The following is a 22,321-nucleotide window of genomic DNA, read 5'->3' on the forward strand; positions in this document are numbered from 1 at the left end:
TGGTGAATGTAATTTGTAGACACAATAAACTCTTCTCTTCTGATCTATTCATCCAATCTGAAAGTATTTATTGTATATCTGCCAAATGCCCATACAGAACGACATTAGTTAATGTGCTATAACGCACCCCCATCTGTTCTCTTCTGTTCTCCAACCTCTTATCCCTTAATATGTTTTTATTCAACATCAGAAACCTAAAAGACTACAGTCAAGACATTGTTCCCTGGGATACCAGATTTCCCATGTGCCAGAGAAAAGGCAGCTTTTCCTATAAGACAAAGCAAACAAATAAAAGAAACAAATATATATATGTTTTACAACAGGTATTATGAATTATTATACAATAGGTGTTATATATATTATATATAATAGGTATATAATACATATTAGGTTATTATATATAATATTTAGTAAAATATTATAATACATATATAATACATATGTATGTATGATACATATAATACATATATAATAATATATGTAATTAGCATATTGGTATATTTTAATATACCAATAATATATTTTATATATATTATATATATTATATTTATATACTTTATATATATTATTATATAAATAATAATATATAATATAGCATATTACATATATTATATATAATATATATTATATTATATTATATTAAAGAGAGATTTTAGATAGATTTAGATACAGATTTTTTCATTTTTAATCACATACATTTTATTATTTTAAATTTTTTTAAAAATCTTTAATATAGGGGCACCTGGGTGGCTCAGTCATTAGGCATCTGCCTTCAGCTCAGGTCATGATCCCAGAGTCCTGGGACCAAGCCCCACATCAGGCTCCCTGCTCAGTGGGAAGCCTCCCTCTCCCAATCCCCCTGCTTCTGTTCCCTCTCTCGCTCTCTCTCTCTCTGTCAAAAAAATAGATAAAATCTTTTTTAAAAAATCTTTAATATATTTAAACATTATAATTTAACTGGCCTAATTATTTTAACATTCTCCCAAAACAACTTTTGCAATTGATACTCTAATCTGGGTTAAATGAATCACTACTCAGTTTTAACTTCTGAAGCATTTTCCTAACAGGACTTTGCTCAACAATGTAATCCACAGTTGTTATCATTCTATACCAGATGCTATCTGTGTATGGTTTGGAGGCAATCTTAGCTATCCTGCACATGAGAGTAACAGCATTTACTGTGTTGTATACTGGGAGTATCCGTAAGTTACTACCCAGCAGTCAGAAAGAGAAAATCTAATTGGTCCATTTTCCACCGAATCCGAATCACGAATCTTGCAACTTCATAACACTTAAGAGATGAGTTAAGAATAATGGTGGATGTCCATTTGGTCCTTTGTGAGATGAAGCAGTCTTATGTGATGCTCTGCCTTTCTCATCCAGAGCCACTTCAGAGTCAAGTCCACGATGAATCCCTATTCTGGGAGGACGAGAATCATCCCAGAGACGACTAGCTTCCAAGGTATTCAGTCCCTGGCCACAGCAAGAACGTCTGGTGCCCATTTGCTTTTTAAAATGCCACAGAGCGCTAGTATTCTTATTACAAGCCTGGTTCCCGCCATCTGCAGTCACTAATTCGTAATTCAGAAAACGTCTTCCTGGGCAATAAGGCAACACGGTCGATTCTTCAAAGGTATCAATAGGTTAGCTTTTGTTTTCCATTTCATCCTTGAGCCCTCACCCTTTTCTTCTCAGTCTATGCTTTCTTCCAGCAACTGTCTCTCTTTCCATGGCTTTAGTTAACATCTATACTATTGACGGGAGGAGGCTGAGTTCTTATATCCAGCACAGACTTTAGCCATCTGCTCCATGCCCATCCATCCCAAATGCTTATTCCAAACTCAACACATAATAAGTGGGTATGACCACCCTCCCCTTCAAATACATTCCTTCGTCAGAGCACCCCATTCAGTAAATGACCCCACCATCCACTTCCTTGTGCTTGCCAGTGGTGTGTGTGCCGTCCTTGACACCTCCAATCACCAGGTCTGGTCAAGTGTGAGTCCTAAATATCCCTCAGTTAACCTCATCTCCTTAGTCACTGCCATACATCAAAGTACCATTGTTTCTCGCTGAGAGCATTACAATAGACCCTTGGTGGGTCTACCTGCTGTTATCAGATTCCTTCTCCACATTCTGGGTAGAGCCATCTCCTACACATAGAATGGATGATGTCTCTCCTCTACTTAAAATCCTTTACTGCATCCCATTGTTCTTGGGAGGGAGTGGAGTTCAGGATCCAAAGCCCGGCTCTAACCACTCCATAAATATGGAACTGTGAACAGGTTATTCAATCCTTCTGACCTACTTCCTTACCTGTAAAATGGGGAAAACAATAGCATCTAGATTGTTGTGGGGAACAAATAAGTTAAAATATACCAAGCGCTCCAAACAGTGGCTGGCTCCAAAAATTGAATGAATGAGTGAATGAATGAATGAATGAATGAGTGGGATAGAGCGAGAGAGTGAGAGAACCTCTGGAAAAAGAAGACTGTTCACAACACTTGGTGTAATCAACCCCCTACTTTTCTCTCTAGCTTCACTTTGCACTATTCTCTTTATTCATAGCTATGTTGTCTTTTACTTAGTTCATCAAAAATGTCAAGCTTTCCAGAGCTTGAGGGCCTTCCACCAAGTGCTGCCTGTCCTTGAACTGCTCTTACCGCCAATCACCGTTGCCCTAACTCCTCTATGAACTCCCCTTTGAAGTGTCCTCAGTGAAACCTTCCAGCTCCTCACCACACACCCCATCCAACTAGCTTGGATCTCCCATCATATACTCTGGCTATGGAATTCATAAAGCTGCCAGGACCTGCAGTATTTTACAACGTTAATATAATGAAAGGTTATCTTCCTTCTAAAGACCTAAAAATAACCTGTAATCTGTTATCCTCAAAAATAAATATACTACAAATCATGCCAAACTGCCAGGTGGTCTCGATGACCAAGAATATATTCCCCTGTCTCAGCGATTTGTATGGGAGCAGAAACTTCTAAGCTTGAGATTCAGGGAGACTCTACCTTCTACTGTCTATGAAAGAGGAATTCAGCAGCATTGCCCCAAACCTACACCAAAAGGGGACAAATCAATATTTGCACTGTTGGTTAGGGTTTAGGGGGAGGACTGGGAGGTCTTTCCAATTGAATATCCCAGCCTCTAATTTATTCTCTTTTTTTAAGATTTTATTTATTTATGAGAGAGAGAGAGCACAAGGGGGTCGAGGGGCAGAGGGAGAAGCAGACTTCCCACTGAGTAAGGAGCCTGATGCAGGGGCTCGATCTCAGGACTCCAGGATCGTGACCTAAGCCAAAGGCAAATGCTTAACCAATGAGCCACCCGGGCAACCCCCCTACTTTGTTCTTGATTCTGTTGTAGTTTAGGATATTAGAGCATTTTCCTCTCCTCAGAGCCTAGACTATATCTAGCCCTCGAGGGGTGTTAAACTAAATTCTGTTTTTCCACGAAGGGTATGCAACTAGATTTTGGTAGAAAACCACATCACTAGACCGTGTATCATTTACTGATGTCTCTTTCCAGGTGAATTAGTGGTTGAGTGAGGGAAGTTTTAGAACTTAAGGACACGTTAGGCTTGATGAACTATTACCAATGAAAATTAACCCTGGAATTAATCCTATCCTCCAAAAGCTGATTTTCATCATAATGATTTCACATGTTTGGTTTTGAAAACCTAAAGAAACTATGTTCTCTCAACTGGCCAGTCTGGTTTGTGCCTTAGTCTATAGTGAGTGAATTGGACAATGAATAACAATGTTAAATTAGAAATCCTTTTTTGATGCTGTACATTTTTATAAGTTATTATCACCTACAATGTCCTAGTCTCTCTGTATTACCTTTTTTTTTTTTAAGCAAACAGGAACACTTTTATTAAATGACAGACTTTGAGTGTGTATGATTGAACCAAGGAGGTGGGAATTAAATTTTCACTTTTCAGAATAGAATTAGAAGCAGGGGCCACCTGACATTAGAGGTGGGCGGGCTTACATGAGTAAATGCCAGAATGTTTCTCTTCCCTATCAAGGAACGGAGGCTCCCCAGTTGCTGGTGGGCTTGTATATGTTTTTGCAGAGACAGCTCCTGAGCTCTGTGGCTGGGAACAGTGGAGTGAAGGAGGAAGAGGTCATGTGGGTTTGCATTTGGTAATTTCTGGGAGCCTGCCTGTTAGACTCCTCTGCTGGGCAAGCCCAGTGACTTCAAGCCCCAGAGATCTCAAGTTTGGTGTGTATACTTTGCTAGGTTGTGTGACATCTAAAGTCAATAGCTTCGTGGCCCAACTGAATGCATCCCCATGGGAAGGTGAGCTCCCTGAGAGGAGGTACAATGTCTATTTGACACCGTATTTCTAGAGGCTGGAACGGTATTGAATATGAAGTAGGAGGTCAATAAATCTTCATTAGATAAGTGTTCATGGGTTCAGTCAACAAAGAACACACATCATAACTTACAGTGTAGATTTTGTTTTAGTGGAATTACTCACTAAGGGAGGCTGTAATCATTCAGTGCAATGAAACTGGCAGCCAGAGAGGTATGCTGGTCAGTCTCTCCTAGAAAGAGAACTTTCTGTATGCCTTCCAGGGATACAGTTCTATGCACCTTCAGAATTCGCCAGAACTTTTAACCAAGGCCATGGTCTTCCCATGGGGTCCCCCGACAGTGACACAGCAGGTTTGGCCATTTCTTTCCCAGGAAAAGACTCTCTCCAGCAGTCTTTGCTCTAGCGCCCCCTGCTGACCGGCTGGAAGCTTCTTCAGATCTCCAGTGTGGTCTGAAGTGCTTGCTGCCCCAAATCCTTCTCCACTCCCCTTTCCTCTCCTCGGCTTTCTATCTTCATACAGTCTGAAACGTTCACTGTGCAGTCCAGCTTCTTGCCCATTTTTATCCTTCACAGTTGACATCCCCTAATAAGCCCCTTGTAATCTCAGTGTCTTCCTCCTAAAAGACCCAACTGACAAAACAAGGAGCCCAGGCAGAGCCTAGCAGTCGCCCTCAACCGAGAAAAGAGAGAGTGGATAGTTCCAGAGGGACCTGGTTAGAGTCTATAAGGCAGAGTCCCAGACAGGAGTGAGCTACACAGACAGAAAACTCGAGAAATGTGCGGAGTCTCCCTTGAATATACAGCTACGCCCTGATCAGTACATCATGTGTGTATGGCAACAGCCCAAGCTCTGGGACAAAACAAACCACCTAAACACATAAGAAGGAAGAATGCTCGCAGCTTAAATAGGAACAGACATAATTTCTGTTCCTATCAGCCAGAGTGAAAAATCTAATAGGTTGCTCATCAGGTAGAATAACTACAAGGGTTTTTATCTCAGTAGTGGGCTAATGTCTCCCCTCAACTGAAACCTGCTGTTATCCCACTTAACAAGGGTTTAAAGCAAGCCCCAAAATGATCAAACCGTTTCCAAGCAACTCACCTGTATCACAGAGCAAAGCTCAGAAATATTTATTAGAACACAAGAAGTCCCAAACACCTAACAAAGTAAAATTCACTGTGTGTGTGTTATTTACCTAAAAATTACCGGTCATGCAAAGAAGCAAGAAAAAAAAAAAGTTATCATTAGTAGGGGGGGGAAGCACAAATAAAATCAATTCAGAAATTATAGAGATGTAGCATTAATAAACAAGGATAATTAAGCATTGCTACAATGTATTCCAAAGGTTCTTGAAGCTAGGAGAAAAGACTGAACAAGATACAAATTGGTTACAAGTAAAAGGGAAAAAAAGATATGTCATTCAAATGCTCATGAAAAGAAAGCAAGACTATCTTATATAAGACAAAATAGATTTTTAAGCAAAAAAAAAGAAAAGAAAAGAAAAAAGAGAGTCATTTCATTAAGAAGGCATAATAATCTTAAAGATTCATGTACCTAATAACAGAGCTGCACAATATATAAAGGAAACATGGGCAAAACTGCAAAAAGCAGATAAACCATAGTATGGATAGATATTTCAACACCCATTGTGTAATAACTGATTCAACAAGTAGACAGAAAATCAGTAAAGACACAGAAAACTTGAACACTAGTAACCAGCTAGACCTAACTGATATCGGCAGAATGCAATACCCAATGACAGCAAAATGCACATTCTTTACAAGGGCACACAGAACATTTACAAACAGACCATATTCTGGGCAATGAAACAACTCTCTAATAAAGTTATACAGATTCAAATCACACACGGTATGTTTTCCGACAACAGTGGAATTAAGTTAGAAATCGACAACAGAAAGATATTTGGGGAATCCCCAAATAATTGGAACCTAAATAACACATTCCTAAACCTACGACTTAAAGGTAAAATCAAAAGGGAAATTAGAAGTTACTTTGAACCAGATGAAAATGAAAACACAACAGTTCAAAAAAATTGATGGCACAAAAGCAGTACTTTGATGGAAATTTATAGCACTAAACACATATATTCAAAAAAAGAAAAGTTTCAAATTGCTTGCCACTGATTTCATCCATTTAGAAACTAGAAAAAGAAAAGCAAGACAAACACAAAAGAAGCAGAATAAAGGAAAAATAATGATTAGAATGGAAATAAATGAAATAGAAAAATAGAAAACAATAGAGAAAAATCAATGAAATAAAAACCTGTATCTTTGAGAATGAAAAAAATTAATAAACTCAAAAGAAAGAAGAAGAAGGGAGGGAGGGAGGGAGGGAAAAAAGAACAATCCATCCCTCACAACATATACAAAAATTAAGTCAAAATGAACCATAGACCTAAGGTAAAACCCTAAAGCTGTAAGTTATAAAAGAACACCTAAGAGAAAATGTTTGTGACCTTGGTTTAAAGATCTATTTAAAAATTGATTTAAAAAAGGGGGCACCTGGGTGGCTCAGTGGGTTAAAGCCTCCACCTTCAGCTCAGGTTATGATCTCAGGGTCCTGGGATCGAGCCCCACATTGGGCTCTCTGTTCAGCAAGAAGCCTGCTTCCCCCTCTCTCTCTCTGCCTGCCTCTCTGCCTACTTGTGATCTCTGTTGAATAAATAAATAAAATCTTAAAAAAAATAAAATAAAAACTGATAAGTCAAAAAAATTAAAATTGATAAATGGAACTTAATCAAAATTAACAACTTATGTGTTTTGAAAAATACTGTTCAAAGGAGGAGAGGAGAAAACAAGTCACAGACTTGAGAAAATATATGTGAACCATATGTCTGATAAAGAAATTACAACCAAAAAACATAATGAACTCTCAAAACTCAACAATAAATAATAAGGAAGCAACAATTACTAGGAAATAATAAGACGGTAACAAATCCAATAAAAATTAGGCAAAAGATTTGAAGAGACACCCAAAGAAGATATGTACCAAGGAAAAGGATGAAAAGATTCTTAGCATCATTAGTCTTAAGGAAATGCAAATTAAAACCACAATGAGATACCAAACCAGATCTTTTAGACTCTTGCAATGTCTACAACTTAAAAGACTGACCATATCAAATATGAGGATGTGGAGGAACTGAACCCATGTACACTTCCAGTGGGGAGGTAAGACTTAAGAGAACCATTTTGCAGTTTCTAAAAACATTAAACGTAAGCAGACAATGTGGCTCAGCCATTCCACTCCTATGCATTTACTTAAGATAAGTGAAAGATGTTCACAAAATGACTTACAAAGACTTATACCAGTCCTATCTATAATACCCAAAATTGAAAACAACCTAGTGATTATCAGTAAGTGAATGAATAAACAAATTGTGATATACCTTTACAGTGCAATGTTACCCAGCAATAAAAATAATCCAGCAACAATCTAATGTGAGAAAGCAGATCAGTGATCACCTGGAGTTGGGGAATGGGAGCAGGAAGAAGAAAGAGGCCGGAAGGGGGGATTACAAAGAGCAGAAGAAACTTTGAGTACGATGGAAATATTTATTATCTTAATTGAGATGCTGGTTTCACAGGTGTGTACATATGTCGTGCTTTAACAAGCTGAATAATTAGAGCATGTACAGTTGTAAATTGTATGTCAGTTACATCAGAAATCTGGTTTTTTTAAAATGGCATATCATCATGATCTTTTTCTCTTTTTAAGGATTTTATTTATTTATTTATCAGAGAGAAAGAGAGCACAAGCAGGGGGAGCTGCAGGCAGAGGGAGAAGCAGGCTCCCTGCTGAGCAAGGAGCCTCATGTAGGACCTGATCTGAGGACCCTGGGATCCTGACCTGGGCCAAAGGCAGACACTTAACCCAATGAGCCACCCAGGCATCCCTCATTGTGATCTTTGATTAACCACTTCCATCACAAAATGGTATAGTGTTTTTTTTCCAACATAACCTAACACATTTCTCACTTTCTATTTAAAAATTGATCTAGTGCTGCATCAATGAGATTAGTATTAGACTCATTACTGCATGCAAATAAAGGTAAATTAATACTGGCTTAAAAACGTGATTTTAGGGGTGCCTGGGTGGCTCAGTGGGTTAAAGCCTCTGCCTTCCGCTCAGCTCATGATCCCAGGGTCCTGGAATCGAGCCCCACATCGGGCTCTCTGCTGAGTGGGGAGCCAGCCTGCTTCTTTTCCTCTCTCTCTGCCTGCCTCTCTGCCTACTTGTGATCTCTCTCTCTCTGTCAAATAGATAAATAAAATCTTTTAAAAAAAAGTGATTTTATTCTTTCATTTTTAAGGTCCACAGGTGGATAGCCCAGGACTGTAGAGCAGTTCCACCAACTGCAAGAGACCCTGAATTCTATAACTTTTGCCTCATCAAGTGTTAAGGTAACTCTTCAAGACCCAGCCTTTATACAGTCATTCCAGAGGCAAAAAAAGAGAGACAAAAATGAGTGTGCTTCTTCCCTTAAGGACACTTTCCAGAAATCAAACATGATACCTTTACATCTCATTGGCCCAAACTGAGTCACATGGCCACACCTCCCTCCAAGGGATGCTGGGAAATGTAGTCTTTAAATGGCTATATGGCCAGTTAAAAATCTGATGTGCCATTGGCAATAAAAACAGGAAAACTGGATTAAGGGGCAACTAGTAGGCTCAGGTTTCCACAGAAGATCTACAACTGAAAAAAAGAGGTTGTGAAATATCTGAGTCCTGAACAAATAAGCGTTTGCAATTCTTAAGATACAGCCAGTGTTCACTTGTGCCTCTTACACATTCACTCTTCCTCTCCAATATTTACAAGCAACAATGAAAAAAGGGAAATTAGCTTTGGTCCTGGAGGTGATGTGGGTCTCAGGAAAGCGGTGCATACATGTCAGGCTATGACCACTCGTAAGCAGTCACAGAGGGTTGGTACACACTTAAAAGCAGCCCAAGCCGTACAGATCCACCATCACGCGGCGGACGCCTCCTGCTACAAGGGGTTCCAGCACCGCCTCTGACCAAACACTGGCTGATCAATAAGCTGCTCGTGCAGAAGACGACTCCCAGACAGCCAGGCTTACGAATAATATCACAAGCGTGGCCAGTAGTCTGGAAGACAATGCCTACGCCCAGGCTTGTCCTTTCAAGAGCCATGGGAGGGGAGCTCCAAGCTAAAGTTGGGCAAAACTAACACACGGCAATGACACAACTCCCTGATTTGCAACAAACCACACACACCAATAAAGGCAAAAACCCAAAACGACCGCGTAAGGGGCCTTAAACATGACTTTGGCCAAGAGTGGCTTTGTCTGAACCCTATGTAGCTGAGCAAAAGATAAAAATGGGGAGGAAAATCTGAGCAAAGCCATCGAAGGCTGTGCATTGTGGGGGAAAGAGACTTCAGCTGGGTCACAAACAAGTCAAATGGCCAAGAAAACAGCCATCACAATGCTGGGGGCAGGGGAGATCGGTAGCTGGGGCCACTACAGTGTCATCTAAAATGTCCCTTTTAGGGGCGCCTGGGTGGCTCAGTGGGTTAAGCCTCTGCCTTTGACTCAGGTCACGATCTCAGAGTCCTGGGATCGAGTCCCACATCGGGCTCTGCTCTGCAGAGAGCCTGCTTCCTCCTTTCTCTCTCTGCCTGCCTCTCTGACTACTTGTGATCTCTCTGTCAACTAAATAAATAAATTCTTTAAAATGTCCCTTTTAGAACTATCACTGACAATTGGTGGGGGTGGGGGACAGGTTAGGAGTAATGCAAGACTGGGGGCAAGGAGACGGACTTTCAATTTCTGATTAAGAAACGTTGAAGGTGCCTGGGTGGCTCAGTGGGTTAAAGCCTCTGCCTTCAGCTCAGGTCATGATCCCAGGATCCTGGGATAGAGCCCCGCATTGGGCTCTCTGCTCAGCGGGGAGCCTGCTTCCCTTCCTCACTCTCTGCCTGTCTCTCTGCTTACTTGTGATCTCTGTCAAATAAATAAATAAATAATCTTAAAAAAAAGAAAGAAAGAAAGAAAGAAAGAAACGTTGATTACCTGAATAAAGACAATGGCAGTGGATAGGGGAAATGGAAACCCTTATAAAGAAATAGTACTGACCAACTGGTTAATTAGTGGGGATGGAGGGTTCAATTCAGAGAGAAGGCAGTACTGGGAACAAATCCCAGGAACATGACAAGTAGACCCACTAGTCTGCTATAATGGCTTTTTTGCAAACAGGAGAAATCTATGGCATTTGGGACATGTTCAGTCCAATATACTTTTGAGAACTTCTGAAGAAAATGTACAGATGGAAAATGTATCCAAGAGTCTAAAAGTCATGGGCTTAAGGCTGTATGTTTGGGAGTCATCCGGATACAGAGGTTGAGAGAAGGTATGCAAGATCACATAAGAAGAACATTTAGGTGGGAAGAAAAAAAAAATCACATTTCTGTTTTGAGTAACTCAAGACAGGACACAGAGAGGGAAGAATAAGAGTTTGGGCAGAAATGACAGGCGCCATCTTGTCCTAGTTACATGGGACATTGAGGAGAAAGTAAAACTGGTCCGGAGGCCAGGCACTGTGATCACATACAAAGTGGGGAGGCAGGCAGGATCCAGAGAACAGACTGGCAGCTTTTACGACCAAGCCCGCCACCACCCAGCTGAACCCCTGAAAAGTTGGTTTCCCCAACTGAAACCCTGAAAAGTTGGGTTTCCTAACCCTCCCTTTCTTCATATGACGAAAGAAGGTCTGGAACAAGTGATTTTTATACTTATGTTCAGCTGTAAAATTCTGAAATTCCTCAAATTCAGCCTGCCATTCATGACCCTTGTGCCCTTCCCCCAAATATGGCACATGTCATCTCTTACCCTTTGCCTGTTATGATGTTTCAAGAGCCTAAACTGAGCTTCCCTGAAATGCCCACCCTCCCCCATCTCATCATCTATAATACTTTTGGTTCCAAGTACAGAAGTCCTCATGTGAACTAGCCAGTAGGGTTAAATGAATTTATCAGCTTATGTAACTATAAGATGTTGAAGGATTTCAACTTTCCTATACCTGTTAGAAGAGTACTCAAGTTCCATTCTTCTGCCTTTCCATCGCTCTGTGCCCATCTCGGAGTCAACTTTGTCCTTAGACTTGTTTCCCCCATAGCAGACCCTACAGTTCCCTGCTCCCTATCAATACATTATAGTAACTAGCAACTTGAAGGAAATATAGCATCAGTGTCATGGAATTCCAAGAAAATGCCTGTGATTCATGCAAATTCAACCCACATCTGCCATCCAACAAAATGCTTGAGGTCTGGGTTACCTGAATTAATTATGACAGTAAGGATGCAGGGTTGCACCAACAAGGTTGAACCAATCAGAGTGTATCCAGGGAGCAGGGATAGAATCAATCCCCCAAATGACATTGCTCTGACCTAACAGAGGCGTGGGATGGACAGTGGGGGGCTATTCCAGAATGACTGTACCTCTAGCTGTCAAGTCTTACCCATCTTTCAATCCTTCAAACACCACCTCTGTTCTCGTTCACAAAAAAAGTGCAATGTTTCCCACTTCTGTTCCATAGTCTGCACATTGCTTGTATTCTTAGAACCTATTTTATCCTCTGTTCTCCAAGCTTCTTTAGGGTAAGAGCTATGTCCCATTTATCTCAGAATCTTCCAATTCCCAAGCTCAATCTAGCTCTGGTGGTGCTTAATGTTTACTGAGGGGCACGTGGCTGGCTCAGTCAGTAGAGCGTGCAACTTTTTTTTTTTTAAGATTTTTTTATTTATTTATTTGACAGACAGAGATCACAAGTAGGTAGAGAGGCAGGCAGAGAGAGAGAGAGAGAGAGGAGGAAGCAGGCTCCCTGCTGAGCAGAGAGCCCGATGCGGGACTCGATCCCAGGACCCTGAGATCATGACCCGAGCCGAAGGCAGAGGCCTAACCCACTGAGCCACCCAGGTGCCCCAAGCATGCAACTCTTGATCCTGGGTTTGTGAGTTTGAATCCCACATTGAGTACTGATATTACATTTTTTAAATCTTTATTAAGAAATAAACAATGTTTAGTGAGCTACATACAGGTAAAATACTGTGGGTAACTGAAATATGCAGCCTCTTTTTCCTTCTGTCAATTCTTGAGGCACAAATCCCCCCTACCTAGTTTATATATAGGAATACTGGAAATACAAAAATAATAAAGTAGGTCGTTGAGCAGTGATTCTCAACATTTCAAATACGTTAACAACCTATTCCTTCTCTTTGGCTTTGTGACTCCTGAAGGTAACGTGTGACAAGATTTTTAATTTTGGGGACACTCATGCTCTCACTTTGTTTAAAGAACTGAACTCATGGAAAAAGGGCCTAGAATGTAAATAAGCCACCTACCCTTTCCCTTTGGAATGACTAAAGACTGTCTCCTTCCCGCCTTCAAGAAAGGGCAAGGGAAGTTGGTTACCAATCACCTCAGTTCCAGTTTTAATGGACCATGAGGACTACTCTAACAGAAAAGCCCAAACAAATGCTCTTGAAGAGAAGCTTGAAGAGGGTTTGAAGGGAGAGGAGTTGTCTTGGCAAATGGAAGGGAGGATCCTGGGAAGAATAAGTAAAGTGCACCCAAGTGAAGGTTTTTGTCAGGTCTTGAACATATACACCAGCCCTTCCTGGACCAGTATTAAGGATAAGGTGGCAGGGAGGGGGCGCCACTCCCTGGGAGGTCCTGGTGAGCACCAAAGGCCAAGCTGAATCCAGTCCCGGACCAGCAAACATGGAGCCTTCCCACCGAGAACGTTCTTACAGCTAACCACAGGCCTCAGGACAATGACATCCACCCAATTTCTGCCACCTGCAACAGTGCCTCAGCAGCATACCCCTCAAAGGAGCAATGTCTCCGCTAACTCCAAGCCCTGGGTCCGTTATTTAATTTAATAATTTAAATCTATGAAGTACCAGAGACACGTCCCTAAAATGCCCCCAAACAGCTATCAGCCCAAAGAGAACATCAAAGAAGAGCCCCATGTCGTCTCTTGAGGGGCTAAAGCAAGCAGGTTCAAGACCCAGAATGGAAACTGTGGTTAGTGATATGCACAAACACTCTTTTAAAAACACGAGATGGAGTATTATCATATTTGTTTAGAGAACTTGAAAAATTGGTTACATCCCCAGAAAAAAAACAGAGACTCTCTGAGGGCTGATAAAACCAGAGATTATAGGCTTTTTTAACATCCCCCCGAGACAGGGAGTAACAGATTGTCCTGGACATACAAGGTCATGCTTTCGAATTGGTAGACACTAGCTATGTCAATGTAACCTTCCAGACTTCCCTCCTTCCCAGGTCTGCACGCCAGGAGCCTGGATGTCACCACTCCATCTCCACAGCAAGTGAAAAGCTGAACAAACCGAAAACATCAACAACTCTTCTTAGATCTGTAAGAGAATTGAGGTTACGGGACAAACAACAGCTCCCAGAACCGGAGAGACAGACAGGCAAATGCAAAGAACACCAACATTGCCCAGAAGAAGCTGCCAGGGGAACCAGGTCCCCCAGGGGTGGGAAAACCTGAACTGTGAGTAAGTACTTGCTAGAAGCTCTATGTGGACAAGTCTGAGAGTTAAAAACCCCAGGGGATCCAGTCAGAGGGAGGCCTCCAAACGTGTGTGTGTGTGTGTGGGTGTGTGTGTGTGTTTTAATTTATTTTTATTATGTTATGTTAGTCACAAAACAGTACATCATTAGTATCTGATGCAGTGTTCCGTGATTCATTGTTTGCCTATATACCCAGTGCCCCATGCAGTCCCTGCCCTCCTTAATGCCCATCACTGGGCTCACCCATCCCCCCACCCCCACCCCTCTAAAACTCTCACTTTGTTTCTCCAAGTCCACAGTCTTTCCTGGTTCGTCTCCCACTCTGATTCCCCCCTTCATTTTTCCTTTCTTTCTCCTAATGTCCTCCATGCTGTTCCTTATGCTCCACAAGTAAGTGAAACCATATGATACTTGACTCTCTCTGCCTGACTTATTTCACTCAGCATAATTTCCTCCAGTCCCGTCCAAGTTGATACAAAAGTTGGGTATTCATCCTTTCTGGTGGAGGCATAATACTCCATAGTGCATATGGACCACATCTTCCTTATCCATTCGTCCGTTGAAGGGCATCTTGGTTCTTTCCACAGTTTGGCGACTGTGGCCATTGCTGCTATGAACATTGGGATACAGATGGCCCTTCTTTTCACTACATCTGTATCTTTGAGGAGAGTAGTGCAATTGCAGGGTTGTAGGGTAGCTCTATTTTCAACTTTTTGAGGAACCTCCACACTGTTCTCCAAAGTGGCTGCACCAACTCGCATTCCCCCCAACAGTGTAAGAGGGTTCCCCTTTCTCCACATCCTCTCCAACACATGTTGTTTCCTGTCTTGTTAATTTTGGCCATTCTAACTGGTGTAAGGTGGTATCTCAATGTGGTTTTGATTTGAATCTCCCTGATGGCTCACAGTTTCAGCTTCTAGGAGCTCAATGTGGTCCTCACAGTGAGGGTTAGAGAAGAGCCCCCTGGTGTCTCCAACAGAAGGGGAGAAAGGAGGTCATGTTGAAACACACATGAGCATCCTGTCCGGAGAAAAAAGTGGGTAACCCCAGCCTGACCCGCTTGAGTATCATCAGAGCCTAAGCGACCTAGGAAGGGGAAATACTCACTCCCAGCCCCCTTTATCAGTCCTGTGCCCCCTCAGCAGGGAGAAGAAAGTAGAGGAATGCAGGTGAAGTCCGCAGTCCAGAGGTCAAGGCTCAGGGTAAAGACAGAGGCTTGACTCCTAGGACTAGACCCTTCTCCCCTTGCCTACACCTCACCACACATTATTAAAGCTGGTTACAGCCATTCCCTTTATCAGGTTAGTCATGTCTGGCTATCATGAAAACACTTCAAGACAGACCAAAAGGCCAAAAAAAAAAAAAAAAAAAAAAAGGAAAGAAAGAAAAGAAAAGAAACCAGTTTGAAGAGACAGAGTGGGCGTCAGAAGCAGACTCTGCAGGGATGTTGGAATTAGCAGACCAGGAATTTAAAGCAACCGTGATTACTACGCGAAGGCCTCAAATGGATAAAAGACGGCACGTTGAGTACACCTTCCAGAATATTCGAGAAACTTTGAAACTGTTCAACTTCCCTTGAGATCCAAGGCTTGATCTTCACCCCAAAACGGAATAGTACTGGCTGCCAAGCTGAACTCAAAGACAGGGACTCACTCTGTCAGAGCGAGGCTGGGTCTCCCAAAGTTGACCTTTCACCTCCCGGGGCTGCTCAGGGAACTGGTACTTGTTCCAGCACCACCAGAGCAGACCCACCTCTCCTGACCACCCCCCACCTCCCCACCCCCTGCCGTCAGCACCAACTCTTCCCTATCCCCTCTGTTTCCTTTTTGACCCTTACCCACCTCTCCACCCCACTCCCCACAGTCAACTCCACAGCCCCTTCAGATAAAAACGTAGGAACTCACTGCTTTGAAGGGCAAATGAGGGCTTCACGCTGGCTGGGCTCCCCAGGGGTATCTGCATCATAAAAGAGGAGCTTTTCAGGCAGTAACCCACCTCTGAAGGTGGATCTGAGAATTTTGATTCCAGGTTAAGAGATTTTTTTTTTTTTTTTTTTGGCTGGGTCTCTCTAAATCCCCACAAATTTGACAGAGGCAGCTTAGCATTTATTCTAAAGCTGGGACCCAAAGGCCTGTTTCTCTCCCAGGGATGAGAGATTTTCACTAATGTGCTCTTTTTGATGTCTCTCCAACTCAGAGTCTGAAAGAGGCTTATGCTTCTAACCCCTGAGAGAGAAAAACCAGCTACCGGATGATCGGCTGGGGGTCCATCTGGGGACCTTGAAAGGGCTGAAACTGACTCCCATTTAAAACTACTTTTAAAAAGGGTCTCCTTCTTCTATTTTAATGAGTCCCCAAATGGAATCTTTCGCCAGATTTCTGGAAAGTAGAAAAACTAACAAATACTGGGTTTGTTTTCCTTTCCCTAATCTTCTTTCTGCCATACAAGGGCTACGGAGCAAAAAAATGACCCCCCAAAAAGGTTTTTTTCTGCATGGGTGGCATAGGGTGGCTAGGCAGCACCTCCTGGAACCTTCAGGAAAATCCGGGTAGTTAGGCCCTCTTTTCAGCCCCAAGTGACTGGTCCAAGGCTTTGCAGCTAGAGAGAGGTGGAGATGGAAACTTCGGTGCACAGCCCCCTAACTCACTCCAGCGCTCCTCCTTGGGGGAGGAAAGCCCAAAGCTGCCTGCTACCACTGGAGAAAAAAGGATCTGATTAAGCATGAACAAAGGAAAACTGCCGTTTTATAGATTTCGACGTTTTTATAACAGCAATATAATTTAAAGGATATAGATAGCGCCTCAATATATTAGAAGCCGAAATTAGAGTCTCTGTTTTGATAGACTAGTTAGCATGTGATATATTCTCTGAGCCCCTACTGGATCCTCCATAAAATATGTTAATTTGTATACAGAGGAATGGCGCGTGAAAGTTCTCCGTAAATGGTTAAGACCCCATCCAAATGTCAGGAGCAATTCTCTTTATCCGTATATATGACTTAAAGACTCCTGACGAGTTCGAAAAATTAAACGCGCCCCGATCTGTGTTGAAAACCGCCAGGGCGCAATATAAAGACGAACGATAAAATTCAAGCTGGTCGGTTCAGTTTTTCATTTTTTCTTTGCTTGGAATTTTCTTTTTTTCATCTCTTTATTCCATGCCAGCACTTAAATGGCACTTTTTCTTTTTTTTTTTTTTAAAGAGAGCCCCCCACCCCTCCACCCCCTCCCCCACACCCCCACCACCACCTCTTCATTGTGCCCTGGTGCAAAATGCAAAGGGCCCCACCAATGATGGGGCCATGCCTGGGCTCAAGATGGGTTCTCCACTAAAACTCAAAAACATTCTCCCAAGCAGATTATATATAATTAAACTCATTAGGGCTCCCCATCCAGCAGCGTACTGCTCCGTGTTCCCACACATTCCCCATGAGACACAACTACTCGACGTCACTGATTATCAATACAGGAACATTCATCGTATGGCTTACTTGAGTTCTTCGAGATTAAAGATCATATACGTAACAGATAGTCTTCTGAGAAGACCCTACCCCTTTTCCTCACTTGTTAGTTCGCCCCGGTGGCTCTGGGTATTTTCACTAACATCTCACAAACCTCCCGATTAAAACACTCATAAACCTCTCCCTCAACCACCCGCACCACACACTAATGGTAATACCTATTGCTTATCAGCTGAATTTCTTTTTCTGCCTATATTTTTCCACCTGTATTACCATGTCTTTGCTGTATTCTGTCGGGTATATATATTTTTCTGTCTCTGTCTTTTTTTAAAAAGCAAATGCGCCTTTACTGGCCCCCTTCCGAAGAATACTCAACATATTAGCTATGCACAAATACGTTATTTCCTAAAGTGAAATAAATTTTAAAAATATTAAGGGTAAGGCCAGCAAGGTGTTTTAGAGATCACTATGCTCACATTTTTCCAGAGTATTTTCTTTAAGATTTTATTTGTTTATTTATTTGAGAGTGAGAACCCATGCTCGAGCACTCGCTCTCGAGAACACGGTGGGGGGAGGAGAAAGGGACAGAGGGAGAGGGAGAAGCAGACTCCACGCTGAGCAGGGAGCCCTACTTGGTTCACAATCTCAGGACCCTGAGATCATGAGCTGAGCTGAAGGCAGATGCTTAACTGACTGAGCCACCCTGGTGCCCCCAAAGTATTTCTTATGGAACTATAATTTCAGGAGTAGTTAAAAGCTGCTATTTTAAAAGGAAAACAAAAGTAGTAATGGAAGGTTTTTCTATGGTCAAATACTTTTCGGCAATCCTGGATAAAACAGTATTTGGCAGATTTCTTTACTGCAGCAATTCTTAGTGCTATGTGCTTCGTGAATTTCCAAGAAAGGGATGTTTCTTGCTGCATTGTCCAAGGACTCATATTTTGAAGGAATCCATAGAACATACTTTGGAGGATGATAATCTATTCTGACCCAGCACCCCACCCCCTCTGCCACTGACACACACACCAAGAAAAGTTATTTTCCTTGTTACAAGCCTAGAATAAGAATCGTGGCCCCAGCCCACATCTCCTGACCCCTAGGCAGGACTCCTTCCTCTACATCTTAGAAAGTCAGTACTGACATGGGTCTGCACAATCATACTTTAGTAAAATTACCCTTATCTTCCATTCATTCTATTCCTATTCCCACAATCTACCACCCCCAGAAGCCCAAAAACCTTTTCCTTTTTCTTGTCACTTCACAGATTTATCACCCTTTGTTAAAATGTGTAGATAAGCCCTTGAATCCAACCACCCTTTCCGGATCTTCATTTCTTACTAATAAGAATACACATACACATACACATACACATAAACATCAAAATAGTAACATCAAATAAACTTTGTACACCTTTCCTTCTGTTAACCCATCTTTTTGTTAATTTAATTAGCATTCCCCAGTCACTGAAGATAAGAGGGTAGAAAAAGTTTTTCCCTTCCCAATGCCCTCCAACCATACTTCCTTCTGTAAAACCACTTCCACCACATCTGTGTGTTCTTGGACCACTAAATCAGATCGAAGAAGTCAGGATATGAAGAAGAAAGAGTTCCAAATTAAAAGGGAATACTGTACATTACATTTGATATTAAGACTTTAAAAATATGATAGGACATGAGGTTTCACTTTTCGATTATTTACATACATATGCAGATCCGCAAACCACAAACCCTCTTACAAAATTCAGTTTAGCTTCATCTTTTGCCAGGGGTCCACATTAGTCTTATTTACATGGAAATCATTGTCCCCTTCGTGGTTGTACCAGAATATCTTCAGGAAGTTTCATTCCCAGAATTCTTTTAAACAGCCTCACAGTTTTAATTGGCACACTTGATTTCCCTCCCATCCTCTACCCTCAATAAACTGTTGATCAATCAACCAATAAGCAGAGATGTACGACTGAGGAATGATAAAGGAGACGTGGTGTATATATATACAATGGAATATTACTCAGCCATCAAAAACATGAAATCTTGCCATTTGTAGTAACGTGGATAGAGCTAGAGTGTATTATGCTAAGCGAAATAAGTCAGTCCGAGAAAGACAAATACCATAGGATCTCACTCATATGTGGAATTTAAGAAAGAAAACAGATGAACATACGGGAAAAGGGAAAAGACAAAAAGGAGACAAACCATAAGAGACTCTTGATGATAGAGAACAAACTGAAGATTGGAGGGAGGTGGGTGGGGGATGGGCTAGATGGGGAATGGGCCTTAAAGAGAGCACTTGTGATAAGCCTTGGGTGTGGTATGAAAGTGATGAATCACTGACTTCTACTCCAGACACCAATATTGCACTATGCATTAACTACCTAAAATTTAAATTTAAAAGAAAATGAAACACAGATGTAAATGGCTGGTGGGGTTAGAGCACTTCTAACCTTGACATAGAGCCAGTTTAATTTTTCTGAAGTAAAAAAAAATTCCTTCTACCTTTAAGACTTCTCATCTAGGTTACCCTTAAGTGATCTCAATTTATCAAACCTGTTGGGAGGGAAAGCCTTTGACATGCAGCAGACCTGTATGCCTGTTTTGACCCAGACTGGCTGCTGGGTCTCCAGAAATCCACTGGGTTTTCAGGCTTCCACTAAGAGATAACTAATAAACACACACAAGCAAACACCAGCTCTTCGTAAAATACTTCCTTCTCTCCCTTCTGTCCCACTCCTAATAACTTCACCAATATGGGTCAACCCACAGTTATCCCTTGTATGTAAAACAATTACTCTGCAAGCTTCCTTCAAGTTTGACTTCTACCTTACTGTGAACCACTGCTATGACAATAATCACTGTTATATTTTTACCCGTGACACTTGGCGGAGAAAGATCATGCCCTAATTTGTCAAGGGGAGAAACGCCATAAGGCTAATGAGTGAGGATTCCTTCATGTTATTAAAGCTCTTTTGACCCAGTTTCTGCAGGACAAGGTGGGAGCCCATCAAGGCTGCCAGTTCCTAATGCATTTTCCAGTTCAGTTCAGCTTAACAAGCATTTTTTTTAAACATCTTAAATATACAAAGATTAAAAAGACATGGCCTCTGCCCCCAAGGACTCAGAGTTAAGTGGGAGCAAGAGAAATAGGAAAAGGCATTTTGAAGGTAGTATGACAAGCACCAAGCAGAGGCGAATGGACCGTGATACTAATGAGGCCTAAGCTCTCACATCCACAGTCCCCTCTGTGAAAGAAAGTTCCTGGTGTAGGGGCTAAGGGCAGGCCACCCCACCATGGGCCCCAGAGGCGTGAACATTATTCTGAGTTAAAAGCAATCAAAACCCAGCAGATTCAAGGAAAAACTGTTTACCTTCCCCTCAACTGCCTGCTTATACCAGGAAGAGAGCTATTAACAGAGGACCCCCCCCCTTTTATAGGAGAAACGTATCTACATTTTCCAAATATCTCTTCTAGACTTCCTGTTAGGTCCTTCTTCCCTTTCTCCCATTCATATCCCCGGATCGCTGCCCCTCTCCTTAGCTCACCTAAGCGTCATGTTTCGAAACTTTGGAATTTCCACGTCTGTGTGGATTCCTCATACCTATGTATGTATACTATTAAATTTGATTTTCTCCTGTTAATCTCACATCACTTTGAATCATAATCCAGCTGGAAGGATCTTGAAGGCCAGAGGAAAATCTTCCTCCCCGGCACTGGCAAGATGTTGGTACGATCATAAGCTTTTGTGGTTACAAAATTAAGATAATTGTGTACTCCCTTTTATTTGTTCACTTATTTATTTATTTGAGAGAGAGCGAGCACATGCGTGTGAGTCGGGAGGAGGGGGGGGAGAAAGAATCTGAAGGTGAACCCCAATATGGGGCTCGATCCCATGACAGCGAGATCATGACCTGAGCCGAAATCAAGAGTCGGATGTTCAATGGACTGAGCCACCCAGACACCCCTGTGTACTCTCTTTCTTGAGAATGACACCCAAACTGTCCAGGCTCCACAGCCTATGCTATCAGAGATCAGTCCTGATGCTACTCTCCTGTTTAGAGGAAACAGTGGATGGGAAATTCCCCCTCAAACCTCACCCACAGTAACCACAATACAGAGACCTTGTAACACAAGTGACATGTCCACACCATTACGATGCTGCTGCTATCAGTAAAGACCTTAACCCCCAAAGGGCATGTTTTTTCAACGCAAAATGAGGACAGAATTTAATGAAATAAATAGTCAAAGCTCCATCACTGGTCATTGACCCTATCGTAAGAACTGGCTTGGCCATCTTCGAAAAGCCCTGAACATCACTAACAGAGCAGTTTTTGTGCAGAGAAGTGGGCAAAATGTTAACTTTCTGAAGTGGAAAATTTTTACATAAAGATGAGGCAAAGTAATTTATAGCACTAACTTGGACGTTATAGAACTTAGAATCAATAAGCCTTGGGAACTCCCCAAATCTATCTATATATAAAGCATATTGATAGCTGGTTAGACACAAGAGAGAATTGAGATATATTTATATACACACTTACGCACATATGTGCGAGCTTAATTATGTCAACCCAACTTCCAGGCATACAGATAACTCCACCCAAAACAACATGCTGCTTGCCCACGTCTCCCAGAACTTAAGGTAGCGAACTAAAGACTCAAAACTCCATTTCCTCTTTATTGCCATCCTTAAAATTCCCAGTTTGATTTATAGAGGATCAAGAAGAGAATTGGATCTATATAAGTCGTTATTTGTTAGATGAAAAAGAAACAAAAAGTAGCCAAGGCAACTGTAGGTAAATCGTGAACATCTTTAGTTTCCGGTTAAGTCATGCTTTAGGATTACTGTGGGAGACGCTAAGGGCTGCCACCTCCTGCTCACAGGAACTGGGCCCTTCTGAGAAAACAGGGACTGTTTCCTGTTATCTTTGTTGCTTCTAAAATGGGCCCAACAG

At 41.9% G+C, this 22,321-nt stretch overlaps 1 pseudogene; it reads right to left on the minus strand.

Annotated features, from left to right (window-relative positions):
• Positions 1 to 1,008: 1,008 nt before the first annotated feature.
• On the minus strand, positions 1,009 to 20,922 carry LOC111158875 (annotated as a pseudogene).
• Positions 20,923 to 22,321: the final 1,399 nt, after the last annotated feature.

Source organism: Enhydra lutris, unplaced genomic scaffold (genome assembly GCF_002288905.1).
Source record: "Enhydra lutris kenyoni isolate GAN:26980312 unplaced genomic scaffold, ASM228890v2 scaffoldscaffold64, whole genome shotgun sequence".
Taxonomy (NCBI): domain Eukaryota; kingdom Metazoa; phylum Chordata; class Mammalia; order Carnivora; family Mustelidae; genus Enhydra; species Enhydra lutris.